This window comes from Cimex lectularius, unplaced genomic scaffold, assembly GCF_000648675.2.
Source record: "Cimex lectularius strain Harlan isolate CLEC.00 unplaced genomic scaffold, Clec_2.1 scaffold1, whole genome shotgun sequence".
In the NCBI taxonomy this organism is placed as follows: domain Eukaryota; kingdom Metazoa; phylum Arthropoda; class Insecta; order Hemiptera; family Cimicidae; genus Cimex; species Cimex lectularius.
The window spans coordinates 185005-212668 of NW_019392813.1; the positions used below are offsets into that span (position 1 = coordinate 185005).

At 34.5% G+C, this 27664-nt stretch overlaps 1 protein-coding gene across 2 annotated transcripts in view; it reads right to left on the bottom strand.

Annotated features, from left to right (window-relative positions):
- LOC112127377 (kalirin-like) overlaps nt 1-27664 on the bottom strand; it is a 183512-nt gene that overhangs the window by 155312 nt on the left and 536 nt on the right. The gene's annotated exons all lie outside the window — the stretch shown is intronic.

Here is a 27664-nt window from a genome sequence, read left to right on the forward strand (position 1 = left end):
TTTTAATTATTAGTCTTATTTATAATTTTGTTTATATGTAATTATTCGAAGAACCTCCCCGAGCAAAGTGAATTAGGGGAATACAGTATCTGTATTCGAGGCTACATAAAAATTGACATACTTTGTCGACAATATATAACTCGACCCATTTGTTCCGCAATAGATTTTGAATTTAGCAGTTTTGGCGCGGTTCAGAAAAAGGACCTATTAGAATAAACTATATTCCACGGTATTTCGATTGTATCGATCCTGTTTGTGCAAAAAAGAAGGCATTATAGATTCGTCACCAGGAAAAAAGAAGTGAGGCCCTCCTTTTGTATTCATGTCACTAGAAACGAGATCTTTACTGTTTGAAACGTCTCATTGTCGTTTACCTACTTGTTCTTTTATGAGGTTGATCCCACCAATGGAATTACATTATAAATACATATTTGTCGTAAAAATGTGCCGTGGACGGTTTATGTATATTTAATGACGAGAATTTGAGTGAAAGAGACATGGACTTAAATAGTTTAATCAATAATTTCATTTCAAACAGTTAAAATTAGAAACTACTCTTTCTTTGAAGGACCGCAAGTTTTTAATCATCTCAACGTTCTACAAGACCGGCTGTTCACGTCACTTTGAACTGGTTTGAAAGGATCAGCCAGCATAAAAAATATGAGTTATAATCTCCTCTGGCACCATTTATACGCGTACTAAAGCACGAAGGCTATGAAAATATAAGGGGAACACTCTGAATTTAAAAAACCTCTAATATTAAGTTACAATTATTCTCGCATCCACTCATAACATTATGAGACACATTCTACAAAATGAGACTTTTTTATATATAATTTATTACAGAAGCCTGGCATAAAGGACTCATCAATAAACTAAAAGGTATGCTATCAAAGCAGTATGTCGATAATATCAGTACCTGACAGACTGTTTAGAGTCAAACAAGAAGATCAATATTTAAAATTAAAAATAATAAATGCAGGAGTGGCACAAGGTAGCATATTAGGTCCACTTTTTTACTTGTTATACACCAGTGATTTTCCGAAAATAGATGGAGTAAAAATTGCAACGTTTTCAGATAACAGTGGTGATATCAGTAGGACCGACTATCAACCGTTCAACCAAAATCCTTCAAAATACTTGTAATAAGAGAAACGAATGGACAAAAAAATGGAAAATCAAGCTCAATCAGCGTAAATCAGTACATATAAACTTTACAAATAAAAAAGTGGATCATTTTCCGTCGCTCATAATCGTTGGAACTGTTATACATACAGCGATACTGCTAAATATCTGAGAATGACCTTAGATGCCAAGCTGAGATGGAAAGTACATGTGAAGAAAAAAAGAACAGAAATAGGTTTAAGGTATAGACAACTATACTAGTTGACATGACTTAGCTTAAACCATGCTATACAAAATAAAATATTATACAAACAAGTCCTAAAGTCTATGTGGACATATGGTATCCAACTATGGGGTTGTAGCAAACACTGCAATATAAAATTATACAAACACTCCAAAATAAAATCTAACGTAACGTGGTCAATGCACCTTGGTACGTAAGGAATAAGGACATACTTAGGGATCTTAAGATTCCTAAAGTCATGGCCAAAATACAAAGATTTGCCGCCAAACACCAGTCTCACCTCAGCCAGGACGAGAATATGGAAGCTACCGAATAACCGAATCACCGTCAGAAGATTAAAAACAACAAAGCTATGAACAAAAGTAGTTAAAAATGTGTGTGGAATGTAAATCTTATTGTACCAATGGGTTTATACGAATGTAAACACATATTTTTAAATTTTTAACAAATTATTGCAAGAGTTCGTAAATTGATCATCTGTGGTCGGTGTTGGTCTGAAATCCTAGACATTTCGGATCAACCCCAATGGTAATCGTTCTGTTTTATACTCACGGGATTAAACCAATGTTGAAAATTAATGAAAGATTTTCCCATTGCGAAATGTAAAATATGACGACTTATACAGAAAACAAGCCCTTAGAATGTACATAAAGTTCTGACAATGCGAGGTGAGTATAAAAGACGCGGGAAGTCAAGTTGCAGCAAGAATTCTGACCCTAGTTGACCCTTGCCGAAGTCCAGCTGAAACGTGTTCGCAAGGAAAATAACAAAATCATTTAAGTTGTTTTCTGTTTACCCTGTCATGTCGCAAAGCACAAATTACACGCCCGCGTCATTCGACGAACATTGTTGACAGGAGTGCGCGTGTTGTCGCAGTTGGTCAGGCTTGTTACTGCTTAGCGCCTTTACAAGTAAGCAAAGCGGAATCAGTTAAAACAATTTTGCTCGCATGTTTTATTGTTTTTTTAAATGATATTTTGATTTATTTAAACGTCTCGATATATTTTATTTTGCATTTCGGGGGAAACAAAACAGCATAAATTTCTCGGTCGGACGAACCATAAGTGGGTCATGAGGTGTGCATTTCTCCGTGTTCCCGTTTTGAAATGATTCATTTCATAAGAAGTCCACTTAAAATGAGGGTGTCCAATAAAACGGCGATTATTTTTATTTTCACACATTTGCAGTAAATACGAGCGCTGAGTAGACTACGGTGGGTTCGTCAATACTAATAAGGGACGCGTTCGTCGGATCACCGATTAAAACGAACTTAAGTCAAAAAACTTCTGCCAAGTGGATAGGCCTAGAAAGCAACCCGCATAATCCCTGAAAATGCATAAGAATCCGACAAACTGTTTCAGAGATCTAGCTGTGTATGCGATTGTACGTATGCGCTTGCACATGCGCATTTGTTAAACCGATTGGTATAAAATTATACAGGGGATTCCTCACACCTAATGGCACAAGATCTCCAATAACTTCTAAACGAGATGACAGGATGGTGCAAAAAAATTGAGAGTTAAAATACGTGCTAGTGGGTTAGGGCGATGAGATAGTTCAGAGTGTGTTCGGATAAGATCTTTCACAAAAGGGATTTTAAGATCTTTATGGATCGTTTGACTGGTGATTTAGAAGGGAGCATTGAGGATACGGCGGATAACTTTAGATTGAAAGGATTGAATTCGTTGAATATTGGATGGTTTGGCCGAGCACCACAGTTCGACTCCGCAGGTCCAAACAGGTCTGATGAGTGTTTTGTTTTATGTGCGGTTAGTTTGTTATGTATGCTTAATGTTGATTTTGGTCCCAGTAGGTGTCTGAATTAGTCCATATCTTTTGTTAAATTCTTGCCGTTTTAATCTAGAATGTGGGTTCCATGTAAGTCTACTATCTAAGTAAAGCCCAAGGCAGCGGACTTAATTCGATGGTGGTACTATCTTGTTGTTAATGGGCACTGGTGGGCAGGTTTGAAGTTTGAGCGTAAACTTAACTTTTTGACTTTTTTGTTCGTTTAACCAGATCCGCCACAGATTGCACCAGTTATTGAGGTTCTGATGTTGTTGGGTTGGATTGGAGTGTGTTTGGATGTGTGGGTATGTCAGCAGTGTAGATGGTGTAGAGCAGGGGTCGGCAACCCCTTTGCAACTTTTTGCGCGGCCCGCCAAAGCCCAATATAATTTTAGGAAAAATCAACAAACTTAGAGCGTGAGCGTGCCGAAATGTGGCCGGTGACAAAAATGCGCGCTAACAGAAGCATAGTGGGAAACCTATTTTACTGCGCAAGTTTAATTCCCACTCCCCCTAATAATATTTATACTCGTATACGATATAAAAGCACTATTTAAGTTACATTTGAATGTGCGGCCCGCATAAAAAATTTTATTTTGAAAATGGCCCGCAGTCCGAAAAAGGTTGCCGACCCCTGGTGTAGAGGATTGGTCCTAGGATACTTCCTTATGGAACGTCAGCTCTGATTGGCGTGATGGGTGAAAAATCGATGCCGATTCTCACTTTAAACCATCGATCCGAGAAGAAGGATTTCAGGATAAGATAGTAATATTTTTTTTTTTTATTGGCTTTATGATCTTGCATATTAGCCATAGTACGATGTGTATCTTGTGTGTTCAAATTGGGGGTTATCGGGAAAAAAGGGCCAGAGGCGACGGTGGGAATCGAACCCACGACCGCGGCGTGAGAGTCTTTCATGCTAACCACTCGGCTACCGCGGTCCCCTAATAAATATTTATTATTAAAAAAAAAAAATTTTTTAATAAATAAATGCGTCAATATCAGTAGTCGTGCCATTCACTATTTTTCGTAAACGCTTCAATGAGACCCTACATTTAACGGAAATGCCTATTCCTAGCAACAATTCTATGCGCTACCTAGTTGTCCACCTTGACTCAAAACTGACATGGGCTAAGATATGAACTATCTGGTCGTTAAAGTTCGCCGAAGAATAAGACAACTGAGACATCTGCATACAAATCTCTTACTTCGAGCACTAGGTGAATACCTACTATGTCCATCGCTAATTAGGCCTATATACTCCTGTGAACTATGGGGAGCGGCTGCAAACGTTCACCTGAACGTTACAGGTGACCTAAAATAGAGTTCAACTTCTCATCACAGGAGCCCCGTGGTATGTCCGCAACCAGTACCCTGCATCAAGATGTAGACATCCCAATGGAAGAGCAGGTTACCAGAAAAGCCTATAGAGCACTTAACACAAGGTTGACCGACCACGGCAATCAAATAATTGCTCAAATCGAGGCACGACCCCCGCCTCCTCCCAATCGCCGACGACTCAAGAAAAAGCTACCTCAATAATTCCTGTTTGTCCTAAGACATAGTGTCTCGTGTACATAGCAATATTTATTAATAAATTATAATCATATATTTGTATGCCAAAGTCAATAATTATAATTCTGATGAAGGGTAGTTAGTGGACTGCTCCTTTACATACGTTACATGTTAATTAGCATAACTTGTTATGCTACTAGATTCTGTGTTATCAAAATTGCAATGATTTTTACTGATCAATAAAGTTTTCTACCTGAAAAAATTAAAATCGGTGATCCCCCGTCTATTCTTCACCTTGTAAGAGAAATCGAAAGGAAGTCCGATTCCTGAATTACCAAGACCTTTAAGTGTTCCCGAGTTTCAATTAATTTAATTAGTTAGTTAACTTCATCGCCTTAGGCTTTAGCTGAAAGCCAAACGACCTCTTTAATTAGATCGTAGGATGGGGTCGATTGTGGAGAGAAAGATGTTGGGTAAGGTCATAGACAAGTTGGTTATTCAAACCCTACCCGGTTTGAATAGGGAGAGGTCACACGATTGTAGAGAATTGTATTCCCCTTTTCCCGGGATACATTTTCGAACCGGCTAGGGTTTAGATCATCAACCGGATATGGAAGTTGGCAACAGCCCCAGATACCCGGATGGAACGAATAAGACCGGGAAGTTTCTATAACTTCGGAATTTCATTCTGTCGGACTGAAATGTCCTTTCCTATTTTATGTGTATCTCGCGGGGTCACAACTAACGAGTCACAGCCCATTCTTTTCTTGAGAATTATTATTTCTAATTTTCCACATAACATCAGAGAGTTTTTAAAGTTATAATTGGTCCGCAAACTTTTCGCTATCCTAGTCATCAAAACCGTCCTTCAAAAAAGATTAAATCTCTTTCTAAACCAAATGAAAAGTGATTTTAAACTAATTAACTTGTTGCTCTATTATCGACGGTTACAGTATGGATGAAGGATGTTAAAATAGATTGGATTTTACCGTTAATCTGTGATACATTGTTTCTATATGTTTTATATATATTGATAAAATAAGTTCATTATTCGGATCTTGTTGATTGTTAGTTCTGCTGAAGCAATAGCCCGAATTCCAACCACGGAATTCTTCGATTTTTCAATACCTTTCACCTAATTATAACTAATTAAGGTTTTTAGTTGATAAAAAAGTCAATGGCACGAGCGGGATTCGAACCCACGATCTTCGTCTAGATACGCCGCTGCTCTACCACTTGGGCTATCGTGACCTCGGTCCACTCGGACACTAACTTCCCATGTCAACCCCACCTTTTGAATTTTCCCTCCTTTTTGCCGTTTTTCGTGGGTTCGAATCCCGCTCGCGCCACTGACTTTTTTATCTCAACTAAAACCTTAATTAATTGTAATATATTAATTGGCCAAGCGGACCACGAAATTAGTGAATCTAATTATAACAAATTTTAAATGTTGAATAATTGCATCACATTGAACACAGGTAAAACTCAAAAACGAGTAGTGAGATTATAAAGATTTCCCCACTGGAATCCATATTGTATTTCTGGTATGACGTATGTGATGTACTGTTCATAAATAAACACACGAATACTGAGTACAAACAAAGCAGGCAGCACATGAACAAAATTTCACTTTCATTTGATTACATTATAACATAATTTATTCAAAAATTCTCCTTTCCTTCGTTTTTATTATCCTGCTTTTTTTTCTTTTTATGGATCTTAGTTATAGGCCTTTTTTTAAGATGCTTTATCAAACGTGCCATTTTCAAGTACATGGTTCATTTCTGAAAGATATTTTAATTTTATATTTATCTTAATTATTTATTACATTTTATAATTTTATTTCTAATATTTACATGTATATATTACTAATAATAATTATGTAAATGTTAATTCAGCACAGGATGACGAAATGTCGTACATTTGAAAATTTCTTTAAAACAACTTTAAAAAAAGGGCTACAAATAATAAAAAGTCGTTTAATTATTATCGAACCTCGTCAGAAATTCTATCCTGTTTTCGATCCATTCGAGAATGTTATGAGAATATGTTAACAGTTGGCACTTCGTTCTTTTTAATCCTGCCTTGAAACTATGGAGTATTAGAGTAAACCTGAGAGACCGAAACAAGCGAAAAATTAAGAATAACTGGTACAAATATCCAAAAATTAACGCAACTATGATAGCAAATCGAAAAAAAAACCCAATTGATATTATTTTCCAATAAACGTCACAGAAAAGAAAAATAAATTGTAGAGAAGTTAGAAAACTATAGATCCTAGGGCATGCACCTTATTTCTTTTTTTGTTCAAGATACATTTTGTTGATTTTAAACCTTACAAAAAACAAAGGAAATTAGTGTAATTTTACTGTTAAATCAAGACCCAGGAAGTATAAGTGAAAGTATATCTTGTTTAATGTGATCCTCATGCTAATGACTGGGAAGGCTACTAATAAAGAACAGGTGTGCACAAACCAGTTTGTTTATGCTGTTATTATTACTAATTTCATGTTATACTTTTCTTAATTTTAAGATTTACTACTTAACTGTTTGCTAAAATAACGTTGGATAAACTTGTCTAAAATAAGGAAAGCGGAACTTGAGGAAAGCTATAACACCTGATCAAGGATAATGAGAATAGCGTAAGTCCATAATTACTGTTTTCAGTTTTTCATGTTTCAAACAATTTAATAATCTTCGATTTATATTAGGTTCACATTTTTTGGTGTGTCAGATGCCATAAAATAACACAGTCCAAACTCTGAAGATGGAAAAAAGCCAAAACTAGTCACATAGATCAAAACAACAAGATGACAGAACAAAATGAACCAACTGCATTTAAAAAAAATAATAATAAAAAAAACTATGAAATGTCTTCTTGAGGTGCGCACATTTTGCTCTATCAGACAACAAAAAACATACTCAGCCATAGATTTACGACCAAAAATGCCGAAACTCGTCTGACAAGCCAAAAATGATCGGGAAAGACCAAGTTGCATAAAAAACAATAAAATGACTTTTTCAGGTCTTCCTGTTTTGGTCTGTCAGACACACCCCAAACTCTGAAGATGGAAAAAAGCCAAAACTCGTCACATAGACAAAACAACAAGATGACAGAACAAAATGAACCAACTGCATAAAAAAACAAAAAACTATGAAATGTCTTCTTGACGTGCGCACATTTTGCTCTGTCAGACAACAAAAAACATACTCAGCCATAGATTTAAGACGAAAAATGCCGAACCTCGTCTGACAGGCCAAAAATGATCGGGAAAGACCAAGTTGCATAAAAAACAATAAAATGACTTTTTCAGGTCTTCCTGTTTTGGATGGTCAGACGCCAAAAAATAACACTCAGTTCTACTACTGACCAGGGCAACACAAATTATTTGTTTAAAAAATAGTAGCTTTAATGCTATTTTTCACATTCACAATGGAACTTAGACTGTTTAAAGTTTCAAGAATTGTAATATTTGATGTGCTACCAAGTGAAGGAGCTATGGAAGGAATGTTTGTTATCGCCTTCCATTAAAGTAGTCCATATTACTCATAGACTCCAAGGCCCAGGTTGCTCGTCCTACAGTTTACTATTTCCCGTATTGAACTGTTTTTATTTTATGCAGAAAATTTGTTCTCCAGGAGGCCCCATTAATTTTCTAGCGATAATCGATTTGTGTACTCAAAGAGGGGAATTGATTAGTAAAGGTTGGCTGGCCGGTTGGATAATGAGAGGGCACGTGTTTTCTCACCGGCTGCTTTTACCTTCGTGACGAAACTCCCCCTATCCATTAGTCGGGACAGATCTAAAGGCGTTGTTCTACTAGATGTTGTTAACCTTCCCAAAGGAAAAACGTGAGTTATTTCGTTTTATGAAGGATAGAGACGAATGGTCCTGCTTCCTCGCCGGCCGTTGAACACTGACGGCTTTCGGACATGTTGCACCCTGTGTAAAACACATAAAATACGAAGAGGCAACATCGTCGCTAAACTACTTTGCAAACATGTAAACATTTGTATGAAATATGATCCTATACCGTTCTCGCGAGGAGTGGGTGAAGCGAAAAGATAACACTACGTTGCTAAGTGGACTGTTATGAATGATACAACAGAAGGTTTTTCGTCAATTTCACATAGATTAACACTGAAAATGGACTACTCACAACCTAAACCTTATTTTTTTAAATTTATTTATTTATTTTTTTACGAAGGTTCGCAACAGCAGAGGTTATATCAACCCTCGGGGTGCCGGTGTTTTTGAAAAAAAGCCCATTTGTAAGTATGTCAAGTTCGAATGCAGGGCCGCTGGATTCGAACCCGGGACCTTTACCTACAGGGATGAGCGCCGTTTATTAAACTCCTAAACGTTGCGGCCACCGACGCCCCCCCCCCTAAACCTTATTACCTATTATTTAATAAATTTTTCGTTTATCAATTTATTTTTAACTCAGGAGCTTCTATATTTCAATATATTTTTTTAGTTATCTTTATCAACATCTTGATATCGAATATGATAAAAAAAAAGACTAAAACACTAATCCAATCCAAGAAGATGCAAATGAATTTCGGCTTAATTAAAATACTAATCCTTTAACAAACATACAGTTACAAAAAATAGTTCAAAAGCAAGGTTTTTCGTATTTTTTAAAGTACCAATGTCTAGATAGAGTCATTAACTTTTTCCTTATGATTTTTAGGTTATACAAATCATAACGTGTATTTGGATTGAGATTAATCAACATCAATATTTATCAAATTTCATGTATGTATATTGGTACCTAGGAAGCATTAACAAACAAAAAAAATATGGATTATCAGATGTTTCAAAGGTTTATCTTCTTCAGTTTAATTTTGGTTTTAATTAACTCTAAAATCTTCTTTGTTACCAATAATTATTCACAAATCGTGAGATGCGGTCTAGTGTGATGTAGGTTTCAGAAAAACATTTTCTTTATCGTGCCAACGTTTCGATCTTTATTGAGATCATCTTCAGGGCTCAAAGTGTTTGTCTTCTGTGTAAGTGTGCCATTCTTGCGAGTCGTGTTGAGAGTAGCATACGCAAGAATGGCACAATTACACAGAAGACCAACACTTTGGGTGAGTAGAAATACTTTGATTGAATATAAGAAATATATTTTGCATTGTATAAATTCACTTTTACACATCCTAAATGTATTTGTTAAATATAAACAATGTTTGTAAATCCCAGGCCCTGAAGATGATCTCAATAAAGATCGAAACGTCTCATCTCACGATTTCTGAATAATTATTGATTAATGGTCACTAATCACCACACATTTGTTACCAATGTTTATCCTATAACAAAAATTAATTAATCTTATTCTATTTATAGAAGTTATTTGGAGAAAAAAAATTAGCAGTTCATGTCGGTGCATAGCAGTCCATTACCTCCTTCAGAAAAGAAAAAACAGTAAAAGGTTTTATATGATGACAATAATTAGCATTCCTAGCAAACCATAATAGCGTTCCTTTCCACAGGATTAAATAAAAAAATTCTTCTTATCTTCTTATAACAATAATTCCTGTCATACAAGAATTAACTCACAACCACATTTCAATTTTTTTTTCCAAATTAATATCAAACAAAATTCTAAGGGCTATGCCGAGATTCGAACCCAGATGAATAGCAAATACGACTAGGACGCCCTAACAAGTCGATTCATTCTTCTTATCATTAACAAATGTCCTGCTAGATGCTGGGTCTTGGTCTGGGAGTCGGTGAACTCATTCGAGTAAGTTCCTCACTGAAGATGGCGAAATACGAAACGATTCAACAAACCCGAGAAAACGGACCTAATAAGTGACCCCATGCCAGTTCTTGACCTGCGCTGTTTCCTTCTCTTTTTAACGAACCTGCTACATTTTCCACTCTCAATATCTTCATATACCTATAGGAAAGACCAGTCAACAGACCGGCAATAATCCTAAGATGTATGCTTTCTTCGCTGTAAGTTTGAGCGATACTTTCTTGAAGAATTATCTCTGTCCTAGATCGTTGTCCCACCAGCTATGAATTTTTAATTACTGTTATTTCTTCGCAGAATTAGGTCCGAATGGCATTGCCTTGGAACCCTCCCTATCTAGATTACCTCTTTATTACCCAATGCCCTGGGACCCCTAGACGTGAGAATCCGTTGTAATTAAAACTACTAATACCAGCACTTAGATGAAGATGGATAGATGAAAATATTATTTTAGTTTATAAAAATTATGTTTTAAGACAATTCTTGGCAACTTCACGTCTGTTGTTTCGATATTATGTAAAAGTGCATAATGTTGCTTTTTCTAAATCAATAAATATGACAGTAACTAATTAAAATACACATTTTTGGTATATGATATTCGTTTACAACTGCCTTCCTACGAGCAGAAGCAGAACTTCAAAATATCACAAGGTTTTTGCCAGTTCCTTAATAAATAATCGAATATATCGTTTTTAACTATATTCACGCAAATTTTAATTGAATTTGACAAAAGCGACGAAACTGATCTTGTTGTGATGTCTCAATTTCGTAGGTTGATACTAAATGAGAAAAGTCTTTTTTGTACAAGCTTTTCTTCCGATTATGAGCACTTAGCTTTAAACTGGATAAGTTCAAAACACAACAAACGCTTCAAGATTGCGATTTTAAAGTTTAAACCATTAGTACAAATTCAATTTTTGTAGAAACATTTTTCCCTTTTCTGCTCTTGTCTTATGAAGTTTTCTTTTCGACTTTATCAATTATTATTCAGAAATCGTGAGATGCGGTCTGGTGTGATGTAGGTTTCAGAAAAACATTTTCTTTATCGTGCCAACGTTTCGATCTTTATTGAGATCATCTTCTGGGCTCAAAGTGTTTGTCTTCTGTGTAATTTATCAATTATACACATTCTGTCAAGATTAAAGACACTGAATACGAACTTTGACCCCCATTTTGACTTATCCAATTTTGCCCCGAGAGTGTGGAATTATAATGCAGTTGTAGAGTGAACAAAAAAAAGTAATTTTACTTGGGTTTATATTTATAGAACGTTACTGGGTTCCAATCTTTAACAATGGTATTGAAATTTCCTGACCCCCAGTAACGCCTATTTATTCATAAATGGATTTTAATGGTAATTGTAAAAACTCAAAATCAGTTTTAAAAAATGTCATTAACGACTACGTAATGTCACAGTTTCTAGAAAGAAGGCGTCAAAATGAAGTTAACCCGTGTTTTTAGGCTTTTTAAGACAGGAAAAATAATTGGTGGCTCGGATGGAAATACCTTAAAAAGGAAATTAAAAACGACCGAAAAATTCTCACAGGAAGGAAGGCAGAAATTAATTTTAAACAACCCTTTCTGAAACTGGTAAAAAAAGCGATAGCCTGACGAGTTGTGGAATCGGTCGGGTCCGCAATGAAGAAAAATACCGTTGGCAAGGCGGAACGTCCGATTCATGACAGCTGTACAACCCATGTCAAATTTATCGGGACAAAAGTATCGACAACAATACACATTCCTGGCAGAAGTACTGGAAAGGAAAAAAAACGCTTGTGGTTTATACAAATTTAATAAAAGGCCCTTTGAAATCCCACCGGCGGTAAATAAAAAACCGAAAATAGAAAAACGCACTGATACAATTTTTCTCTCTATTCAAAAGTAGAAAAGGTGGGACAAAACATATTCAGATCGAAGCATTATGCTACTATAAAAACAATTCTTAAAACCCACAAAGGGGGTATCTTAGCCGAAGTCAGACACTCTCCGTCCAAAGCTCGCTTGCTCCAAAACAAACTTCGAACTCATCACTGGACACTGACCAGTGTCAGTCGACTCCACTCAACTGCTGACTGACCACTCCATACTCGTGTCAACCACAGACTAGTGTTTAGTAGCAACGATATATCGATATATTTTTATCGATATATTTGAGAATAAATACTTGAAATATATCGATGTATTCTTGAAATGTATTTACATATTCGTTTTTTATTGCAGATCGTGAGGAACGGTCTGGTGTACGTAAGCTTTAGTAGTGTAGCTTGGTACGGTAGAAAAACATTTTCTTTATAATGCCAACGTTTCGATCTTTATTGAGATCATCTTCAGGGCTCCAAGTGTGTCTTTTCTGTGTTTTCACGGTCACTAAACACCACACATTTCTACACGAGAAGAGCGAAGAACATAGGATTCTATGAACAGATTTCAACTGCATATGGACACCAAGCAAAGAGTATTCTGAAGGACATCGCCAACAATGAGAAGAAACTCGCATCGGCTATCAATCTAACTTTTTTGTTGAAATGCAGACAACACAAGGCATTTCCTACTCACATTCAAAACAACTTTAACTTCACAAATGCCACACTAATACAACCAAACACCAGAATTCGACATACATAAGACCACAATACATTTCAAAAGAACCATTTTAAACATAGAAATCACCACGAGCATTAAAAACATTAAGATATTAACACAAAAATTACACCAATTAAAAATGAGTGCCGCCAACATAATACCTACGGACACTTTAAAAAGATTCTACAAACATCAAAAAGATGCATACAATTTCCACTTTGACCAATTTAAAAACAAACTTAACAACTTAATCAACAAACAAACACCTGGAAACAAACAATTAGTTTCTAAACCTAACAAAAACTAACACTCCTCCAGAAATCCAAAACTTCCTATCATTTGGTCCCATACATTCCATTCCTTACAAAACTGATTTCCCAACAACAATTATTGATGTAAACTATGCAATCCAAAATTCAACAAAAGCACAAGAAGGAAAAGACATAACACGATCAAAATGCATTAACACGACAACAAATCACTTACAACACCTCACTACAAATCAACACGACATATCACAACAAACATACACCAAAACAAAACAAAAATCCTCAAAAATAATCCTGACATACTGATTCTTTCCGCTGATAAAACGAAACAAACAGTATCAATCAGTAAAAAAGAGTACAAAGAAAAAATGTTCAAGATTATCAACGACACAAACACATAGCACAATCAAATCAGACCCTAACCCTTCTCTCATCAAACAGTCAAAAAAATTGGCACTCTCAACACGACACACAAGAATGACATCTACACGGAAAACAAACACTTGGAGCCCTGAAGATGATGTCAATAAAGATCGAAACATTGGCATGATAAAGAAAATGTTTTTCTAAAACCTACGTCACAACAGACCGCACCTCACGATCTCCAAATAATCATTAATTTACAAACGCATGGCTATAAATTTTTCTTATTTATTATTTGATAAATAATTTCAAAAATATCCCTCAGTGCGTTAAATTGAATTAGAGACATCGGTCGTCTGGTATGAGACATCCATATACATTTTTCAAATACGTTTTTATGGGGACACCTTCCCCGGAAAAAGTTAAAAAAAGTGGCAACTTGTAAAACATGCTAGAAAGGCTTAAAAAACTTAATTTTTATAACCTTAATCTATCTTTTTTTATTGCCACGTAATAAGAATTATATAATAATTCCTGACCATGGGTATTATATTTGTATATTTTTACCATTACTAATATCTTACAATTAATTAAGGTTTTTAGTTGAAATAAAAAAGTCAATGGCACGTGCGGGATTCGAACCCACGATCTTCGGCTTGATACGCCGCTGCTGTACCACTTGAGCTATCAATTCCTCCTTTTTGCCATTTTTCAAATGTCGTGCAGTCGGATTGGATTCTCGACGACAAATGAAATGGCCACGGAGAGCTTTAGTGAAGTATACTTCATTGAATGAAAAATGGCAAAAAGGAGGGAAAATTCAAAAGGTGCGGTTGAGATGAGATGTTGGTGTCCGAGTGGATCGAGGTCACGATAGCTCAAGTGGTAGAGCAGCGGCGTATCAAGCCGAAGATCGTGGGTTCGAATCCCGCTCGTGCCATTGACTTTTTTATCTCAACTAAAAACCTTAATTAATTGTAATATATTAATTGGTCAAGCGGACCACGAAATTAGTGAATTTAATTACTAATATCGTTCTTTTCTTCCAGTTGGGCTAGCTCATATGGGTATTATAAAATAGGTTTAATGTACCTAAAATTAAATATATCGATATATAGTTTAAAGATTTCCATCCCTAGTGATTAGCCTTTTCCAAGTACCGGCTATTTGCAAACCTCCCCAGAGGACTTCTTTCCCCGTGGCAGCTACGACCCTCTCCTCTGGCTTCACTATTTTGCATTCTTTGAGCTTTATTTTGGAGGGGATTCTCGAGCGTCCAGGGAAGACACGTTCGATTCTTACATATATTCATTCCAATTGTTCAATACAGTTAATACAATAATCTTAATACAATTAATTATTAATTAGTGGCACAACTAATTACCTATACAAAAAATTATCTTCTCAAGACGTTTTAAAATAAGAATTATTGAACCCTGTGGAGAAGAAGAACTGGAATCTCGGGTTACAAAATAACAAAACAAATACCGGGAAGGTACACCAAGCATGACAAGCAAAAAAAAGGATTATTCGCAATAACAAGCGCAAAGGGAGCAAGAGGAAATCCTACTTATCAGAAAGGAATTAAAAATCCTAGCAGGTCCTATTTATGTGACGTACTTCAGTAAACTATCACTTTTAACAAATAGGACTATTAAGAAATGACGAATGTCGATTATTTCCAAAAGAGAAGACAACAGAGCAAATACTATGCAATTGCCAGGCTATGGTAAATAGGCAAGCCGTTGAGCAATGTCGACACCATAGGGAAAAGAACTCTGTACTTTATTAAAGAAACAAAAACCTTGCTGGTAAACCATTTACCATTTCGGACACAATAGATGAAAGTTGAAGCGAAAAATGGTCGCTACGTCTCCAAAAATGGGAGAAAAACGTAAATAAGTGATAAATTGAAAACTAGTCAATTTCATATGTCGTAAATAATTTTATTATTAACAATAGACAAGTACAAGTACTTTTGATTCAGATGCAATAGCATCCAATGACAATTAGAAATCTCTTTTCTAAGAAGATAAAACTCTGTTCTTCATGCAACAGTAAGGAAGAAAAAAATGTGACATTTCCTCTTGAGGAGTGCGGAATTGTGAACCTGTTGGTCATTTCTCACCAAACTGGTCTTCTCCTCAGTGTTTAGTTCTATCAGACGCATTTATTTGCTTATCATAGCCTTATTTCTGATCTTAAATTGAAATTCAATTCATTCAACCGATGAGTTTAAAACAAAAGACTGATGGACAAAAGGATTGTAAATATCACCGGTAATATATATTAAGATTATAGCCACAATATAATTACTGTATCATACAGTTGTTTAACCAATTAAAAATAGAAAAGAAAATACGATTTACATTAAAAACACCACTAGAGGAACGTTTCCTGTTCGGGGCAACTTTCGACCTGTTCTGAACACCTTTAATAGCCATAATTTGTAAACAATCTTCCGGAAAGCTGACTTCTAAAAAGGAACACAACGGAAAGTGGACGAGTACATTGCACCCGATTTGAGATTACTCAACTGTATTAATTACTTACGTATTACTTGTCTGTTGAATGAGTATGTTTTAGGCCGTGGATAATTATGCAGATCCTAACGGAATCATAAAAGCAAAACGGGTCAGAATTATTGAGTACTGGTCAATACGAGGAGAACCTTACTCGCCGACCGTAGCTGCCAAATTATATACCACTTAAGCTATTCACCTAGCTTGATATTTTATATTCATTTTGTTTTCTATCTGTTAAAGTATATCTGGGATTCTATCATACCAAATTTTACCTAGGCCTTGAAACTAATTGTGGTAACAATAATTTAATCCGTCCTTGTGCTTCGAAGATATCATCAGTTTTTTGGTTGTTTCCCAATATGGAATATAATAAATAATAAGATTTAAAAAACAGAATTTTAGTAAGTTGACTTTTTTCAAATGCAATGCCTTATTTTTTCACACATTTTGAAAGTTTCAATTTCTTTCATTTTCAATTTACCCTTTTTTAACCAGTTAATTGTGTTGCCTTTCTGTACAGTTTTTGGAAAGGACTCAATATGTGTGAAAAAAATTCATCCTCAAAAATTCATCAACTCGTTCTGAATATACATATATGGAAGTTTTCCTTCACAACTCGATAATTTCAATTTATCGTATAACTGATTGTTGTTATTTAAAATTAAATTTAAAAAATATTGAAAAATTTTCATATTTTATTCAATTAAATTTTCAATTTATCTTTTTTAACTAGTTATACGATAAATTAAAATTATCGAGTTTTGAAGGAAAACTTCAATATCTCCAGAATGAATTGATGGTTGGTTTTTTGAGTTTCTGGTATCATTATTTTTAAAATGACTTTCAAAATGTATTTTAAAAACACCCATCCTCAAAAATTTATCGACTCGTTCTGGAGATATTGAAGTTTCTTCAGTTCTCTACAATTTCAATTCAATTTATCCTGTAACTGTTTGTTGTCATTTAAAGTTAGGTTTAAAAAATACCAACACAAATAAATTTTTCATATTATATTCAATTAAATTTTCCATTTATCATTTGTAAACCAGTTATACGATAAATTAAAATTATCGAATTCTGAAGGAAAACTTCAGTTTCGTCAGAAGGAATCGATGATTTTTTTTAAATGTTTGGTCATTGTTTTTACAATGTAAAGGATTTTCAAAATGTATGGAAAAATAAGGCATTAAAAAAATTAACACCAGGTCGGTTTAAAGTGCCAACTATTAGCAACAGCAGATTTTACCTGAAAAATTAACTTTGGAACCGTACTTGTTTTACAATTACACAGACCCCAATGGACTTCGTTAGGTAAGTAAGATAAAATTTGGTTTGACAGAATTCCAGATATCGTTTATCAGATAAAATACATAATGATCATAAGCTATTAAGCTGAGAGAATAGTGGAACCACATTTAGTTTAAAAATTAAAGAAACAAAAACCTTGCAGGTAAACAAACCATTTACCATTTTGGACACAATACGTGAAAGTTAAAGCGAAAAATGGGAGAAAAACGTAAATAAGTGATAAATTGAAAACTAGTCAATTTCATGTGTCGTAAATAATTTTATTGTTAACAATAGACAAGTACTTTTGATTCAGGTGCAATAACATCCAATGACAATTTAGTTTAAAAATAAAATAAGCAACGTAAAAATAAAAGGCCAGGTATTTCCTAAAAATTCACACGGTATACATTTTTTTGATCGATTGAAAGTTGATTCTCAATCGCTTTGCTTCTGAAACCGAATACAAATGCGTAAAACCAGCATTAATCAGTAATAACGAAAATTACTACGCTAAGATACCTTCATAATCCATTTTAGTGATCAATGAAATTATCTTGAAATAACCGTGATGACAGGATAATTAGAAAGAAAAATGGATTACAGTTTAAAATTTGAAACTGCAATACCTTTAAAAAAAACTTATTGAATACGATGTATGCCTTTAAAGGATGGATTAAATTATTTTTAACAATGGACTTTGTTCGGTAGGTAAGATTTGATATTCCACAATTCCAGATATTGTTTATAAGAAAAAAAAAATGATCATAAGCCATCAAGCTAAGAGAATATCGGAACTATACTTAGTTTTACTATAAAATAGGATATGTAAACGCCGTGAATTTTATAAACTCTTACAATAAATAATAAGAAACGTCGAATGAACGCCTTGGAATCACATTGCCAACGCAGTGAGCCATAAAAATCATGTATAAATCAACTGTTTCCATCTATTGTTACTACTACACTTATTATTGTTACAATAACTATAACAAGTGCCAACTATTGTTACCTACGGATGTGAGGAATGCCGCATAATGTTTTTTACTTACGGGTTTCAAGCTTTTGGTACTTTTTTAAAAACAAGGGTTCGCCACGGCAGAGGTCATATCAACCCCTGGCATGCTGGTGTTTTTGAAGAAAAAAAAAATTATAAGCACGTGGGGTGCACAAATTATCAGTATCAATTTCAGCCGCCCTGAATTCGAACCTGGGCCTTTACCTTAAAATGATGAGACATCAACTATAATGTACTAATAAAGTTTTCAAAAGGACAAAAATGTAATGAAGAAATGGAGTTTGTGTAAGGCGAGGAATTAAGAAAGTAAGTAAACTAAATAATTACTTTTGATCTCCGGTTGATGTCTAGCAGAAAGTAATGCGCAAAATGCAATCTGCAATTCACTTAAAATTAAAAGGCCGCCTTTTCCCTCCTCGGCGGTTTCATGAAATTCCATCATTCTAAATTAAATTACGCTAAAAGACTGCTTAGAACTTTTCCTAAAAGAGAGATTTGCCGGTCAATGTATTCGTCTTAAAACTTTACCGTTTAATTATTCAGAATTTTATCCCATCGCGGTTTGTTAACTATATTTTTAAAATACAATGCGAAAAAATGTACCCAGTGGAAAGGGTTTCGTGGCGGTGAGAGAATATGTAACGGCAAACTGAGGATGTTAACTCAATAAAGCAGGAAAAGGTGGTAATTGGGTTTTGCATAAACATTTCAACTGGGTAAATATTACGGTTTCTGTAGTTGTTTGCAAAACATGAGCTTCTCGTTGTTTAAACATTCTCATTACACGATGATTTTAATAATAATTAATGAAATTATGTAATAAAACAACGAAGCGCTCGGTACATAAACAATGGCGAGCTTAACAATTATACATTATTAAAAAAAATTCGCAGGGCGGTAAAACAATTGCGTGACAATGTAAAAGTGCGGAATTCCACACAGAAACTGTAACATTCAAGCTCGTGGGATCGACTTATGTCACACACATGAATAAATAATTCTACAGGCGTGGTGAGTCATTGAATAGCTTTATATCTCGTTCGAAACTGAAATTTCGATCAACCCCTAGTACACAGCACAAATTGAAGGACTGGTCCCCTGTCCTAAGTTCCTAGGCTACCAACCTCAGCTTGGAAAATTGTTGATAGTAATGAGCAGTTAAGTCTACTTCATGTACGCCTCGACCTTACATTTTCCCCTGTGTTATTTCGACCGAATAAAACAGTTTACCCACCTTGCCCAGTGTTATTTTTTATTTCTATGTTTCAACCCAAATCCAGTTGTTCCAACAGTCAATGAACATGTCTTATATCCTGAGTCAGTCGAAATATATTGTAAAGCAATTTTAATAAATACGTACATCGGAAATGTTCATATTTTGCTGAAGTTTAAAACGTGCTGACTGGCCGTGATATTTTTTTCTCTTGGGAAAAGTCCGCCTATTCTCCCTTGGCTGTTTGATTTTTCAAAATGCTTAATTATCAGAGACATACACAGACGATTTAAAAGGAGTCTGAGACATTCTCACTTCCAAGCTCGTTCATCCTTTAACCATTAAACAAAGCAAGGATGAATATTAGAAAATTTGCCGGTATCTTTTTAACAATAGTGTAAGTTAATATTAATAAATTAAACAGCACTAAAATCACAAGGGCCATAAAGGAATCTCTTATCAGCACAGTAAATTATTTACTCACCATCAGCACAAGTAATAAAATAGAAAACTAAAAGCGACGTGGTACGTGATGAAAAGCACGATGCACAAATGCCAGTACAATCCGGATGTCGTTTTGATTCAGCAGATGCAAGGACGGTACCATGTGGTCAGCACTATGGATAACTGATTATGCAGGAAGTCGTAATCCTGATCGACCACAACGCCTCCAAACCAATATCCAATTTAAAACAACAACAAATTATTTTGCCTGCCGAATTATTATGCAATATGCTATATTTAATTTATTCTCTGTATCGAGTGCTCAGTCTTGGATTATGTTCAAAAATTACAGGCTACATTGGAAACAAAATATTGAAATGTGCATGAGCAATATGACAAGTATGGACACTACACGATCCCGAAACACTAAAGCATCCTATAAATTCTCAATAGACTACGAAAAAGAAGAAAAATTCAAGAGAACATCAGATACAAATATATGGTATATTGATGGCTCCAAAACAAATGAAGGAACCGGATCAGGCGTTTTTGTACAATGAGCTCATTAGGCAAGTAAGTTCACCACGGTCTTTCAAGCTGAAATACGCGCCATCACTGCTTGAGCCTTAGAAAATCTTAAAAGAGGTTTAAAAAAATCCTCATAAGATTGGATAGCCAAGCAGCTACTTAAGCTTTAGTATGTAAAAATCGCACGAAAACTAATCAATGCATCCAAAATTTCCAAAACCTGGGGAAATACAACAACCTAATGATACTATGGCACAAGGGAACTTTGGGTAACAAAAAAAGCAGACACACTGACCAGAGGAAGATCTATATAGGCCCTGAACCAATTATTGGGATAACAAAAACAAGCACAGGATCCTTCACTACATAATGGATCCGAAAAAGACGAAGAAAGAAGAGGATAAACTCTAGGGGAGCTAGTCAGTAAACTTATACTAAAACAAGACTGGCAAACTCACTGCTACAGTTAGAGATGGCTAAACTCAGAGGAGTGCTAGGACTATACTGGGTGTTCGTCTAATCGTGTTATAAACTTTGCCAGTAGATTCTACATTCAAAATGGAACCAAAAATTCCTAATTAACTATGGTCCGAATCTCAATAGTTTCGGGGTTATTCCCCTTTTTTCTGATTTTTTAAGATTTCACGACCTTGCTTCAAATAAACAATGATAACTCCAAAATTAAAAGGTTTTGGACAAATCCGTTTATACCATTGAAAACTACATTAAATTTCCAATAAGATGTGATCAATACTAAACTTGTAACATTGGGGAAATAAACGTATTAGTAGCCAGAACTTTGACTGCTTGACTACTTTGGCCAATCGTCGACCACAGTTTTTTTTTCCTTTCCTTCATAAATTTCTTCGTTTTTGAAAAAAGAAATTAAAAACGCAATAACATCACTAAAAATAATATTAATTGGATAATATTGAAATTTTCTGGTCTCTAGATTTGGCAATTGAGTTTAGAATCACCACAGTATGTTTTTCAACTAAAAATTTTAATGTTTTGGCTATTAAAAAGATTATTTCCCCCAACGTTTATAACTTTAGAATTAATCAATGGATTTGTCCAAATCGTTTTAGTTTTGTAGTTATCATTTGAAGCAATGTCCTGAAATCTTAAAAAATTAGAAAAAACGAGAACCCTGAAACTGTTGAGATTCGGACCACAGTTAATTAGGACGTTTTGGTTCCATTTTGAATGTAGAATCTACAGGCAAAGTTTTTAAGAGTAGACGAACACCCTGTATACCGGTCACTGGCATCTGAGAAAACACACAACATGGACGACCACATCCCTGATAACAACCAAGAGAACATCTGCACAAGTTGGTCGATAAATCTACAAAACAGTCAATGACGTCCCATTTGTAGATTAAACAAAGAGGAGGAAGAAACAGCCACCCATATCATCTTCGAGTGTGAAGCAACCGCTGGGATACAAAGAAAACCCAGGAAAAGGAATTGAAGGAACGAAAGTCAACGACCTAAGACTCCTTAAAAGAAGGATCGAATCGACAGATTGAAGTAAGGACCTAGGAAAGTACAATTAGCTAGAAGGTTGCAGTACTTGGGAAAACATAAAACCCCTACTTCCTAGTCCCCTTCATCATCATCAATAGATCTTTTGGTTCTGTCGATTATAAATTATCAAATTAGTAGATTATATCTATACTAGAACGAAACACGTGTTCATCATATTCATAATAATTGAGAAATACTTATATTTAAAAAAATTGTTAATGGAAACTAAGAAGAAAAAAGAAAATTAAGCCATTATAAATTAATCCCGTTAATCTTATGTTTTACAGAAAGTATGCTACTATAAATTAATCCAGCGGTTGTCAATTTGCCATGAAATAATTGTTCTTAATTAAAGACCCGATTGTGTTACCTACCCAGTTTAGCATAACTCGATAAAGTTGCCATCTGACAAACCTGCGTTCATCGTATGTTTATCAGGGTTTTACATTGAAATTTTGCCAAGTCTGGTCAAAAGTGATTTAATAGGACCAGGTTCACCTACTGAGAAACTTGGTACATGTCGCGAATCGATTTTTTTTTACCCCCTAACGCCGTCGACCGGTTTGTCCTTCAAAGTAAAACTACCTTCATTTGCATGAAGGGTTGTTTAAGGGCGTTTTCATTTTAACCGATTCCACCGCTGTTTGGAAAGAGTTGGGAGAAAAACTGGCCGAGCCTGTTTGTATCGAAGAATGAAAAACAAGAACGAACAGAACCATCTCCTGCGACTTTTTTTTCACTATACGTGTTTCCTCTTCCATCAGGAGCCTTTATAAGGATAACGTTAATAAGCAAAATTAAAAGAAAAAAATAAATTTCATCCAGTATATAACCACAAAAAAAGAAACGATAAATAAAAAAATCCCAAAAGAAAAATCCCATGTTTTATACAAAATTAAATGAGATAATTAATTTACTAGGCAGTTTACCGCAACAACGAAATCTCATAAACATAGAAATTAAGAATGAAATTAAATCATTTTAGTTTATATTAGGTAAAACAGATTTTAAACCCACCGGTATACAAAAAGTAAATAAACAAAACATCTTCCAATTAACTATTTCACGACCGGGCAGTAAAATTTTTAAGGACGAACTCGTTCGACTGGTACTAAAATAGACGAATCGACTACTCTTTAGTTTATGATCGATCGATTTACCATTAAACTATATTTGCTGAAAAAATGTGCCAAGACATTAATGTTAAATAATGACTAATGACAAATTCCGACACTTTTTTGCAATCTATCAACGATTATAAAATATAAAACCGCGGTTTTTAATTTATTTAACTTTAAACATAACCGGTAATTATTCTTTTTCAGATTTACGCAATTTTTCTTATTAAGTACTTTTGCCAGTGCAATTGCCAATACAAAATTCTGCGAGTCGCGCAGCTACGGTACAGTCGTTAAAATATTGTAGTAGTGAAGTTAAATATATCTTTAAGGAAACGTTAAATAATTAAATAGCCATAACATAAAATTATTATGGATTATTGGTTAAAATACGTTAGGATATTGCCCGGCAGAAAACCACCTCTTCACCTACTTAACCACCAGACTTAGACTCATTAAAAATGAAGAACTGAAAATTATCAACGTTAATAATTTTCTAGGCCAAAACCATCATAGGAAGATATTATCTTCAGGTAGAATGACATAAATAGGTCATTCGCATGCATGATGAATTTTCTTTCTTTTTTTTTAAATAATGAAATCTCATGGAATAATATCATTTTCGGACTTACTTCCATGAAGGGAATACAACATTTTATTGAGTTTTTGTTTTTAATTGGACAATTTTTTTTATTAATAATATATTATTCAACAGCTATATGAATTTCATACTGCTGTAAAATATCATAAACAACGTAAGAAAGAACATTCTAATATATACAATCCGTCTATTTAATAGCTATTAATAATTGTGCCAGTTAGTAACCTAAGACCTGCAAGGACATAACATTAATTATTACTAATGATAATAACGCGTGAAACCAATAAAATATAGTATATATAATATTATATAATAGTATAATACTATATAATATGTACTAGTATGAGTTCAGTACTGTTTAGTTAATTGTCTTATTTGTATTCTGTGTTTTTATATAATTGCATGTCCAATTTTGCACGTCTGATAGTTCAATTGTTATATTCATTGCCAACTACCGGTAGACGGATACCATCTATGCAGTACAAAACTTTATATACTGTGTGGTGATTAGTGACCGTTAATCTATAATTATTCAGAAATCGTGAGGTGCAGTCTGGTGTGATGTAGGTTTCAGAAAAACATTTTCTTTATCGTGCCAACGTTTCGATCTTTATTGAGATCATCTTCAGGTCCTGGGATTTACAAACATTGTTTATATTTAACAAATACATTTAGGATGTGGAGAAAAGTGAATAATTGAAAAGTGAATTCACTTTTCTCCACATCCTAAATGTATTTGTTAAATATAAACAATGTTTATAAATCCCAGGCCCTGAAGATGATCTCAATAAAGATCGAAACGTTGGCACGATAAAGAAAATGTTTTTCTAAAACCTACATCACACCAGACCGCATCTCACGATTTCTGAATAATTTATATACACTATTATATATTATTACTATACTACTAAATACTATATGGGGGTTGTCCTTTTTAGACGGCTCGGCTGAATTTCCCCTGCACCAATGACGCTATCAAAAATAAAAAATAAAATAAAATAGGTGTTTAATATTTATTAGTCTGGTTTCAAAGTTTTAGCTTTTTTTGGAGAAAAATTATACAGGGTACCTCAGGCCCAGTTCAACTTCAAAATTTCAAATACCCTATACATCCTGACACACCATTTCGTTTGTTTCGTTGTTAATTCCAATATTTGCTTCTCCATTAAAGTAAACATTAATTGAATTTATTGTTTACATTCTGTCATTGTTTGTCAAATTCGCATTATGAGAGCAAATCGTAATTCTTGAAAGTAAATAAATTTTACAATAGTACCTCTACACAGGTTACATACAGTTCAAAATGAACCGAAGAACAAATTTTTCCAATCAACAGCGAGCCGATATTTACGACTGCTGCACCACTGTCTTCAACCTAAAAAAATTCTTTAAAATATGTCAGGATCATTTCGTATTTGTAATTTTGGAATTGAACTGGCCCTGAGGGACCCTGTACAATTTTTCTCCAAAAAAGTAAAACTTTGAAACTAGACTAATATACTAATACCAATAGTAATAATATGTAATGTATAATAGTATATATAAACTTTTATACTGCATAGATGGTTATCCGTCTGCCGGTAGTTAGCTATGAATAGAACTATTTTAAGTATCAGACGTGCAAAATTGGACACTAAATTATATAAAAACACATAATACAAATAAAACAATTAACTAAACATTACTAAACTCGGACCTATATTGCCAGGCTTGGCGTGCATAGAGTGCAAGATTGTTCAATATTTATTATGTTTAGATCAAGCTGAGACTAACAATATGGCACACTGGGCAATAAAAGGATGGTTATTCGCTTATAGGATAGTTATGGTTATTCGCATTTACTCTTAGGTTACAGAGTGGACACATGCGACTTCCATCGTCTTTCTTCCATAGCACAGAACTTGCCCACACTTAATTTTAAAAAGCTATCGTAGAGCAGGGAGATTCGGAGGGCTAGCTTCTTGAACATTTAAGGTAAACGCTGCCTTAGAATGGTCTAGGTTTATAAAGTAGAGATACCTGTTTTAGGACTGCGTACGATTCACAACTCTCACAATTAAATTCAGTAGTTTTCGTGGTCCGCTTGAAAATTAATATCATTCAATTAATTAAGGTTTTTAGTTGAGTTAAAAAAGTCAGTGACACGAGCAGGATTCGCACCCACGATCTTCGGCTTGATACGCCGCTACTCTTGCCACTTGAGCTATCGTGGGTTCGAATCCCGCTCGTGACAGGGACTTTTTTTATCTCAACTAAAAACCTTAATTTGAACTCTCACAATGTTGATCTCCTAAACTACTCAAACTTTCCGTGGTATATACAAGCCTGAGCGCTAACCATGAGAACTCGAGAGATTTTCTAACGAAAAGTAAATTCTAATGACAAACCAAGAGCAATTAGATGGAATAGTAGTTATAGTCCTTTTACTCCTACTTAAGTCCTTCAACTCATACTATCGCCAAATGTAAAACGGGATTACTTATCGATTTTTTTTTCATTACCGTATGAATTGTTGTTATACTGAGAAATCCAACGCGGGACGTTTTGAAACTTTTAGGAAAATGTGACACCTTTAGAGATACACTTTAATGCAACAAAGAATCAACTTTCATATGGGACTTGAATGATTTTATGTCTTATAAGTAAACATACATTCACTAATGCGAATTTTATTCATATCAACCTATGCCTTAAGTATAATATCCTCCAAAAGGATTCTTCTTAAACATATTGCTACAAATTAAAAATTGGTATTACACCAAGAAATCTATTAACACGAGACATTATGAAACTTTTAGGGCATTATATGTCGTAATCTAAATGACCTCTTTGAGATATACAAATGCGACAAAGAATCAACTTACATATGAAACTTGAATGACTTTATATGTCGTACAAGAAAACATACACCAGCATATGAATTTTATTCTAATAACCGATACTTGAGCAATTCAAGTGTATGTCACCCACGACAATTCTTCTTGAACATATTATATGTCGTATGACGCGAGTAATTCAACTATATATCATACTTCGTATAGTATTCCATGAAGTCCATTATATGTTATCATTATCAATGCATCGAGTAAAGTCATTATATGACCTTCAACCCGTGCTATTGCAACATGCAAAACGAAACTTCTTATTGATTATTTTTCTTACTACCGTAGAAATTGGTATTGCACCAAGAAATCTATCAACGCGAGACATTTGAAAAGTTTTAGGGCATTATATGTCGTAATCTAAATGACCTCTTGCAGAAATATACGTTAACGCGACAAAGAATCATCTTACATGTGAGTCTTGAATGATTTTATATGTCGTACAAGTAAGCATACACAAATGCAAATTTCCTTCAAATAACGATGCCATGAGTGAACCAAGTTTATGTCATCCTCTTACATAATCCAAAATTATTCTTTAATATATTGACATCATATGTCATATTATACGAGTAAATCGGACATATATCGTATATCGACGTGTACCATGACGTCCGCTGATGCAGATCAAAAGGATTCTCCTTGTGTATAAAACTTTTAGGGCATTCAATGATGTCCGTTCATATAAATATGTGATTTTTTTGCGAAAACTATCGAACGTTTTAATTAAAATCGCCGTAATCAATTTGTCAAAATTTGTGGCAATTTACAAACGAATCCCAGGGTTAAATAAAAGGTCCGAGACCCTCCGAAGACCACCTGACTCACAAAAATAAACCGGTTTTCAAAGATCCAAAGAGAAAACACTGG